Source organism: Cervus elaphus, chromosome 1, assembly GCF_910594005.1.
Source record: "Cervus elaphus chromosome 1, mCerEla1.1, whole genome shotgun sequence".
Lineage (NCBI taxonomy): Eukaryota > Metazoa > Chordata > Mammalia > Artiodactyla > Cervidae > Cervus > Cervus elaphus.
Window position 1 is genome coordinate 38,285,570 of NC_057815.1, and position 6,054 is coordinate 38,291,623.

Sequence of the window (6,054 nt, forward strand, 5' to 3'; positions counted from 1 at the left end):
AAAGACAACGTATTGAATGGGAGAAATATTTTCAAATGATATGTCTGATAAGGGATAAATATCCAAAATATATAAACAGCTCATATAACTCAATAATAAAAAAAACTAAGAACATGATCAGAAAATAGGCAGAAGACCTGAATAGGTACTTTTCCAAAGGAGTCATACATATAGCCAACAAGCAAAAGAAAAATTGCTCAGTGTTACCAGTTACCAGGTAAATGCAAATCAAAATCACAATGAGATATCACTTCACATCCGTCAGAATGACTATTATAAAAAGGACCACAAATAACAAATGTTGGTGAGGATGTGGAGAAAAGGGAGCTCTCATAAACCATTGGTGGGAATATAAATTGATGCAGTCACTTTGAAAAACACACCGGAGAAGGCAATGGCAACCCACTCCAGTACTGTTGTCTGGAAAATCCCATGGATGGAGGAGCCTGGTGGGCTGAAGTCCATGGGGTTGCTAAGAGTCAGACATGACTGAGTGACTTCACTTTCACTTTTTACTTTCATGCATTGGGAAGGACTGATGCTGAAGCTGAAACTCCAATACTTTGGCCACCTCATGCAAAGAGTTGACTCATTGGAAAAGACCCCGATGCTGGGGGGGATTGGGGGCAGGAGGAGAAGGGGATGACAGAGGATGAGATGGCTGGATGGCATCACCGACTTGATGGGCATGAGTTTGAGTAAACTCCGGGGGTTTGTGATGGACAGGGAGGCCTGGCATGCTGCAATTCATGGGATTTCAAAGTTGGACATGACTGAGCGACTGAACTGAACTGATTGGAGAAGAAAATGGCAACCCACTCCAGTGGTTCCTCTAAAACCTAAAAATAGAACTACCATATAACCCAGCAATTTCACTCCTGGGTGTGAAAAAAGAAAGAAAACTAATTCAAAAAGATACATGCATCCCTGTGTTCATAACAACATTATTTACAATAGCCAAGATATGGACACAACTTAAATGCCCATCAACATATGAATAGATGGAATACTGCTCAGCCACAAAAAAGAATAAAAATGTGCCATTTGCAACAACATGGAGGAACCTGTAGAATATTATGCTTAGTTCCAATGCAGGGAGAATGGGTTGGATCCCTGGTTGGGGAGCTAAGAGTCCACATGCCTTGTGACCAAAAAAAAACAAAACATAAAAAACAGAAGCAATACTGCGACAAATTCAACAAAGACTTTAAACGTGGTCTACATTTTAAAAATCTTAAAAATTTTTTTTATAAAAGAAAAAAAAATCCAACCTGAATCCATACTAATTTTAATAAATAAGATTTTTTGCTAGGAACTTACCTATTTTTCTGAAGTTTGTAGCTTTAGATTTCCTCTGAGGACTAATTATATAATTTGGAGCAACTTCAATCTCTAAGAGTCTTTGAGAGTTACAGACTAAGGATATGAAGGGTTGGCATATTTAGCAGTGAGGGAGCACCCAAGAATTTTAGTTTGAAGGATCATACTAGGCTTGTTTCATTACAATCAATAAAAGCGAGTTGAATAAATAAATAAAGGAGCAGACATTGTTATGAGCTGACTTGTGTACACCCCCCACCCCCCCCAAATTTGCATGTGGAGGCCTTAATCCCCAGTACCTCAAAATGCTACTACATAGAGAATATGTGGAACCAGGGCCTTTCAAGAGGTAACTAAGTTAAAATGGGGTCATTAGGGTGGCTGTTAGTCCGATACGACTGGAATCCTTATGAAAAGAGAAGATTAGGACACAGAAAAAAAGGCCAAGGAGCAGCAATGTGAAAACAGTGAGAATGTGCCAAGGAGAGAGGACTCAGAAGAAACCAACGTGACTGACACCTTGACCTTGGACTTCCAACCTCCAGAACTGCGAGAAAATAAATTTCTATTGTGTAAGCACTCCCACTGCCCAGTCTGTAGTATTGTGTTATGACAGCCCTTGCAGACTATACATATACTATTTGACAAGCCTCAAAGTTGAATTCAACAATCATTTATTGAATATCTACTGTACCATTTGACTATGCCCAGTACTGGCTGGATGATGAAGGCATGGCCTCGTTCCCTTAAGGGGCCTCTAGTTCAGTGAAGCAGACAATCATGGTGGTGAAGAATAATTTCACACAGGCTCAGAAATGTATATACAGTATCACCTCACATCCTTTACCTAACTGAGAGATATTTGGGACATAAACTTAGCACCTTGCCAAACTAACATAGGTTTTTTTTTTTTTTTTTTCCTGCACCAGACCTTTAGTTGCAGCATGTGGAATCTAGTTCCTGATCAAGGATCAGACCTCGGCCGCCTGCACCTCGAGTGTGGAGTCTTAGCCACTGGACTACCAAGGAAGTCCGTACCACAGTGCTAACAAAGGCTTTTTAGTTGCAAGCAAGAGAAACCGGCACAAAACAGCTCCCAGTGAAAAGGAGCAGGGAGGGCTTTTTTTTTAAACCACAGGCAGCAACCTCTTGGTGGTGTAGCCAGGCCACACACGCCCTGAAACCAGTTCCTGGAGACACGTCAGCGATCAAGGTCATGCCTCTCTCTGCTGCACCCTGGCTTCTCAGCCTTGACCTCTCTGCGGGTCTGTTTTCTTCTCAGTCTCGACTGTTCAGCATTCCTTGCTTCTCTGTGGAAATGGACATTCCGCACCCCAGCCCTGGCTCCATGACACTTTTCCGGTTCCAGCACCACTAACCAGCTGGCTGGTAACTTACTGCCCAAGTTCTGGGAGAGAGTATAGTGGTCCACTTGGACCATCCCTGGTCCTGTTGGCTCGGATCAGAGTGGGTGGGAGAATAGTCCACGCATGGCCATTGGAACTGGAGAAGAAGGCCATCCTCGAAGGGAAGTGAGACAGGGCAGACATCTCGACAGTTTCTGTTTACAAGAATCAGAGTGGAATTCAACAATTATTGAATGAAGGGAAATTCATTCCATCCATCTGCTAGTGAATCTATTTGCCTTGATTTAAACTTGTGATTTTCAGACCTGGTTGCACATCAGAGTCACCTGTGGAGTTTCAAAAACATGCCAGTGCCTGGTCCCCACCTTTCACCATAATATTGGAATCTGTGAAGGTGGGGCCTATGTAATTTTTTTTTTTTTTAAGTTTTTAAACACTCCAGTGATCCCAATGTGCTGCTGGGATTGCAAACTTCTTGTTTAGACTTCATGCCATTATAATTTTGACTTCAGATTTTAGGATTTCATATATTATTCTTAAATGATGTGATCAAGTTAGAAGTCATGTACCTCTGCTAAAATTTCATCAGCTATGCAGACGACACCACCCTTATGGCAGAAAGCAAAGAGAAGCTAAAGAGCCTCTTGACGAAGGTGAAAGAGGAGAGTGAAAAAGCTGGCTTAAAACTCAACATTCAAAAAACGAAGACCATGGCATCCAGTCCCATCACTTCATGACAAATAGATGGAGAAACAATGGAAACAATGAGAGACTTTATTTTCTTGGGCTCCAAAATCAGTCACTGCGGATGGTGACTGCAGCCGTGAAATTAGAAGATGCTTGCTCCTTGGAAGAGAAGCTATGACAAATCTAGACAGCATGTTAAAAAGCAGAGACATTACTCTGCCCCATAGTCAAAGCTATGCTTTCTCCAGTAGGCATGTATGGATGTGAAAGTTGGACCATAAAGAAAGATGAGCGCTGAAGAATTGATGCTTGTGAACTACGGTGTTGGAGAAGACTCTTGAGAGTCCCTTGGACTGCAAGGAGATCAAACCAGTCAATCCTAAAGGAAATCAATCCTGAATATTCATTGGAGGGACTGATGCTGAAGCTGAAGCTCCAACACTTTGGCCACCTGATGCGAAGTGCCAACTCAGTGAAAAAGACCCTGATACTAGGAAAGATTGAAGGCAGGAGGAGAAGGGGACAGCAGAGGATGAGATAATTGGATGGCATCACTGACTCGATGGACATGAGTTTGAGTTCATGGGAGATAGTGAAGGACACAAAATTTGGCGTGCTGCAGTCCATGGGGTCACAAAGAATCAGACACAATTGAGTGACTGAACAACAACAACAACTGCTAAAATTTATAGCTAAATCATCATTGAGTATTTTGGGGCAAGAAGAGCCTTCTTTGGAGGAGGCTAGTAGCTCAGTTGGTAAAGAATCTGCATGCAATGCAGGAGACCTGGGTTCAATTCCTCAGTCAGGAAGACCCCCTGGAGAAGGAAATGGCAACCAACTCCAGCATTCTTGCCTGGAGAATCCCATGAACAAAGGAGCCTGGTAGGCTACAGTCCATGGGGTCGCAAGAGTTGGACACAACGTAGCGACTAAACCACCACCAGTATTAATTTGAAGGTAGCTTTTTATATTTCTGTATGATTTGTTTTTGTTTTTTAATTGCTAAGTTGTGTCTGACTCTTTTGTGACCCCGTGGACTATAGCCCACCAGGCTTAGGTTCTGGGAAAGTTGATTATCAGTTTCTTTGGAATGTAATAGTCTTCTGGAGAAATAATAAAATCAGTGCCTCCCACAAATCTTCGCAGACTCTGCAGTGGAAACCTTCAGCCGTCTTCCCAGATCTCAGATTTCTCTTTACTGGTTCTGGACTCCCTTCTCTCACCTTCTGTGTGCTATTGCTTCCAAATGCCTGAAACTTTCACAGGCTTCGCAGGTGGCACTAGTGGCAAAGAATCCACCTGCCACTGCAGGAGACGCTAGAGACGTGGGTTCGATCCCTGGTCGAGAAGACCCCCGGGAGGAGGAAATGGCAACCTACTCCCGTCTTCTTGCCTGAGAAATACCATGAATAGAGGAAGCTGGTGGGCTACAGTCCATGGGTCACAAAGAGTCATATAGGACTGAGCTCGCATACACACACACAAACACACACACACACACACACGCGCGTGTAAACCTCTAATTAAAAGGGGCTTCCCAGCTGACTCAGTGGTAAAGAATCTGCCTGCCAATGCAGGAGCCGTAGAAGACTGGGGTCTGATTTCTGGGTCAGGAAGATCCCCTGGAGGAGGCAGGTGATGGCAACCCACTCCAGTATTCTTGCCTGGGAAATCCCAAGGACAGAGGGACCTGGCAGGCTACAGTCCATGGAGTCACAAAGAGTCAGACACGACTGAGCAGGCACGTAGTCAGTCAGAACTTTCATAGAACTTCCCTTGGACTATTGAAGTTTGTCTGCCCGAGAAAAGAGCAGGAAATGCCTGGGAGTTCACCCCTGACCACCCCACCCCACCCCTGACCCAGCTCAAAGCCAACGACTGACAGGGGTGGTATGTCAGCCAGGCCCCCTTGCTAAGCAGCAGTCTTTTAGTATAATTTCACTGCCATGTCAAGCTAAAGCCGTTGTTTCTTCTTAGTTATTTCTGTTGTGAGTACTTCTATAATAAATATGAGTTCACAAATCCTTATCTCAGATATATTAATAAAAAACAATTTAAGACAGTCAACTTTACATAATTGTATTCTTTCTGTCCAATATTATCCCCTTCATGGATCGCAGTCTTGTCGTGGCGAAGGGGGGTTGCTTAACTCAATGAAGCTATGAGCAATACTGTGAGGGGCCACCCGAGACAGACGGGTCACAGTGAAGAGTTCTGACAAAACGGGGTCCACTGCAGGATGGGGTGGCAGACCACTGCAGTATTCTTGCCTCGAGAACCCCATGGACAGTATGAAAAGACAAAAAGATAGGACACCGAAACATGAGCCACTGGATCGGACGGTGTCCAGTACGTTACTGGAAAAGAGTGGAGGGCAATGACTAATATGCATTCAGTAGTACTATTTATAATCTTCCAGATAAAAAGCATCAAGGCTTTACTTCTTCCTGCTCTTAGGAACAGGGTAGGTAGGGAAGTTACCCCTTGAGAAGTCACCGAGTCATTGGGAAATTCCCAGGAACAAAGAGTTTGGAGGAAGGAGAGTTAAGTAAACGAGCAGGGAGGGATTGGCTGACATTTGTAAACAGAGTGGAAGTAGATTAGATAGGTTGGTGTGAGTTGACGTTGGGGAATATAAAGAGGGATATTCAGAACAATAGACACGAATAGAGTGACA